This window comes from Mus pahari, chromosome 3 (assembly GCF_900095145.1).
Source record: "Mus pahari chromosome 3, PAHARI_EIJ_v1.1, whole genome shotgun sequence".
Lineage (NCBI taxonomy): Eukaryota > Metazoa > Chordata > Mammalia > Rodentia > Muridae > Mus > Mus pahari.
In genome coordinates this window covers 78,618,948-78,628,800 of record NC_034592.1, presented here as the reverse complement: position 1 = coordinate 78,628,800, position 9,853 = coordinate 78,618,948, and the positions used below count along the sequence as shown (strand labels likewise).

Genomic DNA, 9,853 nt, shown 5'->3' with positions numbered 1-9,853 from the left:
ACCCAGCCCATGGTCTCTGGCCTGGTCACCATGCTGCTGTTGGCCATATTTCACTTTTTAAATCTTTATCTATGTGTGTGGGTGTTTTATCTGCATATATGTGTGTGTATCACATGTGTGCCCGGTGCCTACAGAGGCCAGAATAGGCCACTGGGGCCCCTGGAACTAGAGTTGCAGACCAGACAAGCCTTCATGTGGGGGCAGGGAACTGAACTTGGGTCCTTCTATAAGAGCAATAAGTGTTTTTACCTGCTGAGCCTTCTCTCCAACTGCCGTTGACCACATCGCTATCCCTGATCCTCCAGGGAAGCAATGGCAGTGTCTTTTCCATAACACACCTCTCCTGTCATTCCAGAAACCATAGAGAAGGTGCTGGTGGCTGCTGCCTGGAAACAAGCTCTCAGCTGTCACAGAGCTCTGAGACCTTAGGGAGGGCAGAGGAAGTGGAAGGACCCCAAAACACAGCTTCTCCCCAGCACTCCCACTGCAGGTCTGTAACCTCCTAAGACAGCCCCGCCCACACAAGGGTCCAGCAGTCCCTTCCGCTGCCCAGCGCATTCCTGACACCTCCAGACTCTTAAGCAAACTCTGCACATTTGGCAGCTGACCATTCTGCAGCCAGACTAAACCCTCCCACATGAGAATGGCCCACGTTTCCACAGACGCTCACGGTCAGAGCCCCATCTCCCAAGCTTCCAGGTAGGCAAGCACAGCGTCCCCATCCTCGGGTATCCCCAGGAAGAGGTTACACGTGACAGTTAAGAGATCACAGGAACCCAGAACTGACCTTTGACTTTACAGAGCCCAGCCCATTCTGCAAAGGGGGAAACGGAGGCCGACTCAGCCCACGGTCTCTCACTGACAACTCAGCCACAGCCAGGGTGAGACTAAAGGCCCAGCCCACACTCACAAATCTTTAGTTCTCAATCAGCAAACAAAGGAGATCTGGGCCCAGTGTGGGAGGTGAGACCCAGCTCTGTCCCCCCACAAATTGTGGTCACGGCAACAGGGTTGATCCCTCTGAGTCTAAGCTCATGTCCAAGGCCACCAACCCAAGGGAGCAAGGCATTTCTAATGACAGCAAATCTTACGAAGCGCCCTCCCTCCCCTCCCTCTCTCCCTTCTGTCTTCTTCCCCTTCCTTATCTCTCCCTACCTTCCCTCCTCCTCCCTCCCTCCCCTCCCCTCCCCTCCCCCATCCTTCCCTTCCTTTGCCGCTTCTTCGTTCCTTCCCTTTATCTCTTTCTTCTTTCCATCGTCTTTCTCTATCTATCTCGTCAATTAACAGATGTTGCCGGGTGGCTGGCACCAACCTGGTCCATGTGAGACACAGAGGTAAGTCCAGAGCTGCTGGGTTGTGGTCAGTAAGGAGAGAGGAGGAGTTGCCAATGGGGTGAAGGGAGCAGTCCCAGCCCAGGTGAACAGGGTCAACCTGGGACAGAAAGCCTATAGGTAGAACAGAACTGTGTCTCCACCCTCCCGCAGATGGTTCCACATACTCAAGAAGAGAACTGAGCTGGTCTCTGGGCTGGAGACGTGCAGAGGATGGAGCGATGGAATGTGAGTCGTCATCAACTGAATTCTTGTGGATGGGTTGTCAGGAGTCTGGTGCCTCAATGGTGAGGCTAAATCTTAATTTCCTGAGGTCAGGCCTGGCGGTGCAACCACAAAACAAAACAAAACAAAAAAAAGTGACTGAGCTGGAGTGGTGCAATTCCCAATGTGACCACCAGGTGGCAGAACCCCAGCAGCTGTCCTTGCACCAGGCAGCCTTGGCTCAGTGCTGGGTTCCTTTGAGCGACAGTCCACATGAGTGACCATCCCTGGTCAGCCTGGTACCACTGACCACCAGGAAGTGAGGACTGATCTGTGCTTAAGATGGATCCCTGGAGCTTTCGTTATCCTTGAACTTTTCGATTTTACCATCTGCGTATCTGTCCCTGTGTTAGTCAGGATCTGGCTGCATAGAGCAGACTGGCCTCAAACCTGACTCGGTTTCCCAAGTGTGGCTTACAGGTGTCTACCACCACATCCAGTATCCTCTTTGGCTTCAGCACCGGCTAGTAGCATGGCCTTAAACCTACTGAAGTTTCCTCATGCCTCATCCACATGCAACCTGATAGGGTTGGTGGACAGATTTTTAAAAGCTGACGCCCTGAGTGTGTAGATCGGGGTCTCAGTTATCACAAGGTCTTATTGTCTCTCAACAGGAAAGGGAATCTAAGCCAGGGAAACACATCGGAGAAAGAGCGAGGCACAGCCAGAGCCAGCACAGGAGGCGGAGGTCACCCCGTGCCTAGCCCTGGTCTGAACACTGCAGCACACAGGAGTGATCCTGGCTGAAGACCACTAGAGCTGGAAGGATGGCTGAGGAGGGAGGGGCAGGCAGAGGTGGGCACTATGGTGTCACACCCAGAACGGCAGAGGAGCCAGACCCAGGGGAGTCAGAATCAGACTGAGGAACCTGGGGTTCCAGAAAAAGACGCGTCTGTTTCTTCCTTTGGGAAGAAAGAACAGCAGAATCTATCAGTGACATGCAGGGCACTGGGCACTCCTGAATGCTACCTCAATAAAGAGTCAGAGGCCTCAGGGGAAAGGGATCTGAAGGTCAAAGAGGAAGCGGCTTTCTCTAGGCCATACCGCTGAAAGCTGACAGCAGGTGTAGACCTTCTGAGGCTTCCGGCTCCTTCTCTGAGGGATGAGGACCTGGGAAGAGAGTGTGTGGGAGCAGTGCTGACTAGCACAGGCGGCAATGACCTCAGGGGCTTGGCTTCACCCCTCTTCTGGAATCTGGAATCGGGACGGTGGGCGAGGTCCCAGCTTGCATGTCCTAGGCCTGGCCCAGAGTTAATTATCAGTGGGAGGATAGAGAGTGGTGACCTTGGGGCTCAGTCTAGTGTCTCTTCACAGACATCTGGTCCACTCTCAGGAGACTAGGGAGTGCCACTGAGCTGGGTGGAGGTGGGCTACAGATGGGCGGACAGCTGAAGGATCTGGGTCCAGCCCATTAGTTCCTGTCAACCATATTGTCCAGATGTGATGGGGATGGACAAAGCTTACAGAATCCTCTTGGAATCCCTTCCAAGGTCAGAGGGACGGGACATTTAGTGTGTGTGTGTGTAAGGCGAGGCTAGGGTGTGTAAGGACAGTAGAGATTTGGAGTCAATAAGACTTGCATTTGAGCCAGGCGTGGTGGTGCACACCTTTAATCCCAGCACTCGGGAGGCAGAGGCAGGCAGATTTCTGAGTTCGAGACCAGCCTGGTCTACAAAGTGAGTTCCAGGACAGCCTTGCATTTGGTCAGGACCCAGAGCAGCAGCTGTTGGACATGTTGTGGATCACAGCCAGGAGGGCCTCACTGAGACGGGGGGTCTTTGTCCCCCACCCAGGACAGACTTTGTGTTATCTGCTTCCATTCCCAGTTTCTATGTAGAGCGGGGGTAGGAGTGGAGGACATAGCTACAGGTCATCCTGCAGAGGCCTGGCCTTGGCCCTTTCCCAGTCCACATCGAGGGGACTTACCTAGGTCGTAGCAGGGCTAGGGCTAGCTGGAGGTGGGGGGGCTGAGGGGGGTTAGGAGGGAGGGGAGACGCCCCGATGCCATCTTCTCTAAGAACTGGCACTGCCTTGATTGCCCAGCAGTCCTGGTCTCTACTTTCTAGATGCAAGTTTGACGAGTTCCCCATCTCCTTTCCTTTCCACCCAGAGAGACAGAATCTGTGAGGCAGGGATCTCTGTCAAGGCCCCAGGCTTCCCTAGCAATTGGTGTCACCTCAAAACAGACTAGGAACTGAGAAGTCGGACCAAACTCCATGAACTAAGCCAGGCAGCTCACCTACTTCCTGTCCCAGAGTGATGGAGACTCAACTGAGGCTCAGGCACCTGAGTGGATTGTGCTGGTGTCACAGCTGGGACCCACACCGGGGACTGAAAGCCCCTGTGTGACTGACTGGCCCTGTGTGGAGCCCTCCTCAGCCCTATCTCAAAGTTCCGGTTCAGAACTGGCAACAATCCCAGCACAGTCTCTGCGCCTGGATCACGTGTTTTGTAAGGGCTTGGGCACCACCTCGTGGTGGCATATGAGCATAACATGTTTTTGTGGGCTGCAACGTGTTAGGCCGGCCCTCCCTCCGGTCCTCCCTCCCTCTCCCTTTTAACCTAAGTCCCGTCGGGATAAATAGACTATGAAGTGCAAAGGCTCAAGAGCTGAAGAGAATTGGTTCAGAGACACAATGGAGTTTATATATGTCCTGGAAGACTAGAGATCATCACGTTGTGCAAATATCAGATTCAGAAAAACAAGCAGCACTGATTTCCCTCATATGTGAACTAAGCTTTTAAAACCATGAAAACAGGCTGAGCGTGGGGGCGCACACCTTTAGTCCCAGCACATGAGAGGCAGAGGCAGGCTGATCTCTGGGAGTTTGAGGCCAGGTCTATACAACCAGTTTCCAGGACAGTCAGGGCTCCATAGTGAGATCCCACCTTAATTAAACAACAACAACAACAACAACCAAAACCCACGCAACGCAGGAGGCTATCTTGAAAGAGAAAAGGAACCAGTGAGAGGGGGGGACGAGAGATGGTGTGGGGTGAGGGCGGCAAATGACCCAAGTATGTCTTATGCACCTGCTGCTTGCATTTCTTCATCAGCTCGACGGGAAACGTAATCAGTGCCGGGGACTTCGGCACCGCAACGAGGACAGTGGTGGTACTTCTTGTCTGAAAATGTTGCGACAAAGGCATCTTTTAAGCAGAGAGCATATGCCAGCATTCCCCCACGCCCTTCCTGTTGTTCCTTGGGAGTGAGTCCCCCACGAGAGGGCGATTCACAGCAGCGGCTGATCCCGACTGAGCACTTGCCTGCTCTGTGAGTCTGTTCAGTCATCCGGACAGCCTTAGGAGGCAGGCGTGGCCACCGAGCTCCAACGCAGATGAGGATGATGGGCAGGAGGGTGGGTGTTGACAGGTGCTGTGGCTGACTAAGATGAGGACAGAAAGAGGGACTGGCTGGCAGGAGTGGCCATGAGGGAAACAGGCGGTGAGCAGACAGAGACATGCCTGGACATGCCTACCCGAGAACAGCCAGAACGGAGACATAAAACGAAAGAAATAAGGATCTGGAAGAGCAATGGGAGAGCTCAAATCGATGCTACCAACAAAACAAAAACAAAAACAAAATAACCCACCATACCTCCATCTTCTGAATGTCTCGTCCCACCCAGCAACTGAGTCCCTGCCACCATCATTGCTATGACCTCAGTCATCTCAATCTCCTCCATCACCATCATCACCACCATCGCCGTCATCTCCATCCCTACCATCATCCCCACCACAGCCATCACACCCACCACCACCACCTATCACCATCATCTCCATCACCACCAGCATCTCCACCGGGCTAATCCTCCCAGTCATCATCATCTTCCCCACCACCATCACCATCATCTCCGTCACCGCTGTCATCTCCTCCGCAGACATATTGCCCTCACCGCCATGACCATTATCACCACCCTCGCCAGCATCATCCATCACCACCGTCATCTTCGCCAATCACCCTCATCACCTCTACCACTGCCGTACCGCTGTGCCATTGACAGCAGCAGCAGCAGCAGCATCTCCATCAGCACCTCCATCCCCATCGTTTCCATCAACGCCATCACCAACCTATACCCAATGCATCAATTCCATTATGGCATGGTGGCCGTGAGTCCCGCATAGAAGCACTACCGTTTATTACCCATGACCACATCACCGTGAACACAGCAGTCACCTCCACCACTGTGTACTGTGCAGCAGCATCACCAGCATCACCATCAGCAACATCTGTGTCACCACCCTCACCTTAGCCCCGACCCCCACCCCCATTGTCCTCATCCACCTTACAAAGCCTGAAGCCTTGGCCATGCCTCACTCACCTGTCTATAACACCATGGTGCTGAGTTTGATCTTCCTGCTTGTGGTGGCTTACTTATACTTGGCCCAGGAAGGGTCACTATTAGGAGGTGTGGCCTTGTTGGAGTGGGCGTGGCCTTGTTGGAGGTGGGTGTGGCCTTGTTGGAGTGGGTGTGGTCTTGTTGGAGTGGGCGTGGCCTTGTTGGAGGTGGGTGTGGCCTTGTTGGAGTGGGTGTGGTCTTGTTGGAGTGGGCATGGCCTTGTTGGAGGTGGGTGTGGCCTTGTTGAAGTGGAGGTGTCACTGTGGGTGTGGGCCTTAAGACCCTCACCCTAGCTGCCCAGAAGCCAGTTTTCTCTTAGCTGCCTTTGGAAGATGGAGAACTCTCAGCTCCTCCTGCGCCATGCCTGCCTGGATGCTGCCATGCACCTGCCTTGAAGATAATGGACTGAACCTCGGAACCTGTAAGCCAGCTCCAACTAGATGTTGTCCTTATAAGAGCTGCCTTGGTCATGGTGTCTGTTCTCAGCAGTAAAACCCCACATATGACACTGCTTTACAGGAAGCCTAGAGGCTCCTTGAACAGAAATAGACCATTGCGCATGATGGGCACAACAGATTTTGGTTCAGGCTTTCTGAGGGCTGGAGTCAGGCCTCCTGTGTGAGTCTGCTTCCTGTGTCTCTGACAAACCACCTGAGATGAATTTCTCCCTAAAGAGAAAAATATTTTATTTATTCAACAGTCTTGGGATTTCATGGCTTGCTGGTTGGTCCTGCACACATCTCCTCTCTGGGGACCCAGAAGTGATCAGACACCAGCCACCGTGCGTACTGACCGGTTGACCAGATGTGGCTGACAGCTCCTGGAGTCAAGGTGACTGGACTTGAGCACCGCCTCCGTTGGAGCCAAGTCTTAACCCCACCAGAGACTTGAACTTCTTTCCCCTTACTTCTGTTTTTTCCTCTGCAAAGCAAGGAAGGTCTTTAAATACAGTTCTAGCTAGCCATGGAGGCTTAACTCTGTCATCTTAGCATGTGGAAGACTGAGGCCGGAGAATAACCAGTTCTAGGCTCTCTAGAGAGCCATGTGGATGCAGTAGCCCAGGCTCCCCCCACCCCCACAGACCTGCTGCCCAGTAGCCCAGGCTTTCCCCACCCCCACAGACCCGCTGCTCAGGCTGGGATCTAGAAGGGAATGCCAGGAAGAAACTGGGGCTTCAGGGGCTTCCCAGGCCCTGCTGGCTGTGCCAGGCAACGGTCATGCCACAGTCTATGTTTCTCTCCCCAAGCTTCAGACAGAGGATGGGCACAGTGACATCTGTCACATCTGCTCTGCACTGTTGTCTAGTGGTTGAGGATTTCCTCCTGGACCCCGAGCTTGAACCTACCTCTCCTACCCAGGTCCGCTCCTCCCCTCAATGACTCAGATGTGTCTGCAATTATTCTGTAACTGCATTTCTCTTGCCATGATCACCCCCAGGCACAGGGCACTGTGCTGTGCACAGACCAGCACTGACCTGTGTGATCAAGGTCTGAGACTAGGAGATTGTCTGCAGTTGGAGCCTTAGGTGGAGTCCATATTCTTTCTTCTAGTCCCCAGTCATAGGGAGTTAACATGAGACCCTAACTGGTTGAAGGAGGTGACAACACACAGAAACACAAACTCTCTTTATCCCTTTGTGTCTCCCTGTCTCTCACAAAACACACACACACACACACACACACACACACACACACACACCTGGTTTCTCTACAGGCCAGAAGATTAGCTGCACTGACAACTGTGGGCACTAGGGGGAAGTAGATGACCTCGTTTTAGAGCAAGGAGCTGTTTCCCTCATATTTCCTGTAAACTGCAAGAGCTCAGCGGTGAGAAAACCGGCAAAGAAGTCCTCAGAGGGGCCAGTGAGGAGGTAACACGGTAAGAAAACAGCCTGGGCGAGAGCCATCCCACAACAGAACACTGCATGACACAGTACGAAGGGTAGCCAGTATCTATGGATTCCTCTAGGAACTCATGTCCCATAGGACCCCGGCAGGTGACAGAAAGGAGAGACATGGGTGGAATGAGTGACAGAGGCTCAGAAGCTGTGGTCATCAGGACCCTGGATGTTACAACTGGAGTGGGCAACTGCAGTCCCCTCTGTCTGTCTAGCTGTAGCCCAGGTCTGTCTGTCCAGCAGCAGCCTGGGTCTACCAAGAGGTTGCAGCTCTTACCCAATCCCAGCTCACATCCAGAGACTCCTTTTTTCTTTCTTTCTTTTCCTTTTTTTCCTTTCTTTTTTTCCCACAGCAGAAAACATACAGTTGAACGTTAATGCGAAATCTCCCAGTTTTTAAATGCTGGCAACAGACTCAAAACTTTTCCAACTCAAGTCTCAGGGAGAAACCGTCTACGTGGGCCCACCATAGGCTTTGGGGGCTTCTGACACTCGCGGTGTAGACCAGGCTGGCCTGCCTCCTCTGGAGCACGGGGATTAGCGAGTACCAGCTGGAGGCTGGGGGCCTTTTGTTTGACCCTGGGTTTGGCTTGGGGAAAGCTCTCCTGCTGCGCGCGCACCCCCACCCCCACCCCCCAGCGCAGGTGTTGGGGGCGCACCGGGGCTGTGTTTCCTGCTTGTCCCTCTCCTGCACCTTCTCATCCACCTCTGGGTGGACGGGGACTGGACATGAAATTGTTTAGGGGAGTTTTGTGCAGCTGCTTCCTCTGAACTGAAACATCCCCTCCCGCGGGGAGGAAGGAGGCTGGGAAGACTCAGCAAGCTGAGGAGCCCTTCAAGGCTCCTGGTGCTCCGCAGCATGCAGGAATCACAGGGCCCCTTCCTCCCCGCGGAAGAGGAGACTCCAGTAGAGTTGCCTGTGTGTTAGGAGCTCCAGGATGCGGCCTTCACGAGAGACTTCGCCCCTGCTGGGAAGGGCTTCTGTAGCTGCTACAGCTGCCCGAGAGTCGCTGGTGCTCCCTGGAGTAACTCCTGGCTGGATCTGTTTCTTTGGTCTGGTATTGTGTGTGCCTGAGCTGAGGTGAACAGATATTTGCTCACATGTACCCACAAAAAGCCACACAGGACGGGTCTCCTCTGTGTCGACTTTGCTACCCCAGCAGCCCTCACAAGGGATCTCGAGGGCCGTGGGTAGTGGCTTCCGGCGTGCTCTGCTGGGTTCAAACCCTGTACTACTCACACAGAAGACCCCAGTTCAGTTCCCAGCACCTATGTTAACAGCTCACAACTGTCTAATACTGCAGTTCAAGGGATCAGACATCCTCTTCTGGCTTCCTTGGGAGCCCACACACTTCATACACGCACACACATGCATTAAATAAAAATCATAGAAACAGATCTTGTCCAGGCATGGTGACACACCCCTTTAATCCCAGCACTTGGGAGGCAGAGGCAGGTGGATTTCTGAGTTCGAGGCCAGCCTGGTCTACAAAGTGAGTTCCAGGACAGCCAGGGCTATACAGAGAAGCCCTGTCTTGAAAAACCAAAAAAAGGGGGCTGGTGAGATGGCTCAGTGGGTAAGAGCAACCGACTGCTCTTCCGAAGGTCTGGAGTTCAAATCCCAGCAACCACATGGTGGCTCATAACCATCCGTAACAAGATCTGACGCCCTCTTCTGTACTGTCTGAAGACAGCTACGGTGTATTTATATATAATAAATAAATAAATCTTTAAAAAAAAAAAAGAAAAAAAGAAAAACCAAAAAAAGAAAGAGAAAGAAAGAAAGAATAGCATAGACATAGGTGGATTTCTATGAGGCCAGTTTAATTAACATAGTGAGTTCCAGGACAGCCAGAGCTACACAATAGAGAGAGCCTGTCTCAAGAGAAACAAAACAAGCAAACAAAAAGAATAAATAAACTCACAGCTACTAAGATGTAGGTTCGTGAATGTTTGGAGTGCCTAGATGCCACCTTGGGGTGGAGCTGATGCCTGCAAAGGAAAAAAAAAAAAAAGCAGTT

At 52.8% G+C, this 9,853-nt stretch overlaps 2 long non-coding RNA genes across 2 annotated transcripts; both read right to left on the bottom strand.

Moving 5' to 3' along the window:
• Positions 1 to 1,220: 1,220 nt before the first annotated feature.
• Positions 1,221 to 4,701, bottom strand: LOC115063601. The gene is made up of 3 exons (XR_003843426.1): positions 4,629 to 4,701; positions 1,499 to 1,651; positions 1,221 to 1,312 (listed from the first exon to the last, which is right to left on the bottom strand). It is a non-coding gene; the product is annotated as an uncharacterized LOC115063601 (long non-coding RNA).
• A 1,685-nt stretch (positions 4,702 to 6,386) lies between these two features.
• LOC115063616 lies at positions 6,387 to 9,818 on the bottom strand. Its single transcript, XR_003843454.1, has 3 exons — positions 9,758 to 9,818; positions 6,729 to 6,856; positions 6,387 to 6,603 (listed from the first exon to the last, which is right to left on the bottom strand). It is a non-coding gene; the product is annotated as an uncharacterized LOC115063616 (long non-coding RNA).
• Between the last annotated feature and the right edge of the window lie 35 nt (positions 9,819 to 9,853).